Here is a 1,901-nt window from a genome sequence, read left to right as displayed (position 1 = left end):
GATGGAGTACCATTGTACGATATGTTTTCCCATGTGTGGAGGCGGGAGTTCGTCTGTGGCAGCTCCGGGTTGCAAGTGACTGTCTGACGCTGCAAGAGTAAAGTCTGCAAAGAACCTGGTCAAACCTCTCACATGGCACAGTGAGTAGGATGCTAGGGCCAGACACGCCATAACAGCCCTGACAAGGACGCCAACATGGCCCCTACACGTCCACGATTCTCGACGCCCTCAAGGGGACGCCAGGGCATCTCTACACCGGCGGGGAACACCACGCGCACCCAGCAGCAGACCATGAGTGCATTGATGGCTCAGATGGCATCTCTAGCTACTGGCAGCCACGGTCATGCCCCTACGCCTGTCATGAATTCCTCAGCAGCAGTCGCTCCAGAGAAGTGTGAGGCAGAAATGCCAGCAGCGGCGTTTAGGACGTGGAGGCGGTCCATGGAGTCGTGGGTGATGTTGAATGGGTGGTCACAACTGGTGGCCACACTCCACATTCGCCTGAACCGCGTCCCTGCACTCCAAAGGGTGATTGACTCGAGATATCCCAGCGGTCAGTGGGAGCAGCTCTCGCCCAAGGAAGCCCTGGATGCCATCAGTGGAGTGGTTCTTCAATCGTCAAACTAAGCTGTGAAATGGAACAAGTTTTTCAACAGCAAACAAGGTGAAGAGGAGCACATGAAAGGTACTTTAAACGATGCTTCGTAGAGGTGGTGGAGTGTGAATTTAAATGTCCCACCTGTGATAATAACCTCTCTGAGTATCATGCTATTATGTAAAGTTATGATGGGCCTGAGTAACCCAGTGTTGAAAATGGAAATTTTCCAGGGGTACTCGAGTTATAATACAGGTTGTACCCCTCTAGTCCGGCAACCTCGGGACCTGACCGGTGCCGGACCATGGAAATTCACCCTTTTCCTGGATAGATAGTGACTTGTGCTTATGCCTGGAAGCACTAGCACCACTTTCTCTGCGTCATGGTCTCTTTGAAGACATACTGAAGGGTTAAATGTCGATAGTAGCTTCTCAAATTTCACGAAGTTTTAATTCTTAATGTATTTTATTGGAACACACAAAACAAATAAATACAAATTTTGACGGCGGAAACTTGAATTTCGACGGGTTTGAACGCCCGCCAACGCGGCAGATGACATGCATAATCGTAAACGGCGCTATTTTCTTATGTACAAAAGATTCATTATTGTTTATTACTGAATGTCTTTTTTATTGAATTAATGTTTATGTGCAAAATGAGCAATACAATTCATTAATAATAAGTAGAAAATTAAAACACACGAGGAAATGACACAGCATTTGTTGATTACAAAACCAGTGACTGACTGGTTCTACATATAAAACTGAAGAAAATAAGACCTTGGTTGTAGCTGAAGTAAAATTAATATGGTTGTTTTAAGTAATGTTATTTAATGTTAATAAATGGAACAATAGAAGTAGCTAACGATAATGGTAAAAAAAAAGTGAGACTGCTCGTATGTGCGCAAACGTGAAAAAGATATCGTCATTACTCTACATAAGAATATGAAAGCAACACTTATTTACTGCTCATATATATTGAAGGGTTAAATGTTGTACTCTGTATAGACAAGCAGGGAGAGAGAGCAGCCGAACTGCCGGATGTAAACAAACCTACTTCCTCGCTTTTTATGATTAGCCCACCCGGCATAGGTCACTGACCCACATTGGGGCCTGAGGGCAAAAATTTAATACTCCTGTAATAATAATAATTCAGATAAGGGAAAAAAAAAGAAAAAGCTGCCTATCTACCTATTGACAAACTAAAATCGCCCGACCACGGAGTTTCCGACCACAGAATGCCGGACTAGAGAGGTGCAACCTGTAGTGTTGAAGTGCTAAGAACAGGTGTATGTTATTTGAGGCAA

This window comes from Homarus americanus, unplaced genomic scaffold (genome assembly GCF_018991925.1).
Source record: "Homarus americanus isolate GMGI-L3 unplaced genomic scaffold, GMGI_Hamer_2.0 scaffold51859, whole genome shotgun sequence".
Lineage (NCBI taxonomy): Eukaryota > Metazoa > Arthropoda > Malacostraca > Decapoda > Nephropidae > Homarus > Homarus americanus.
Note: the sequence above shows the minus strand (reverse complement) of the source record.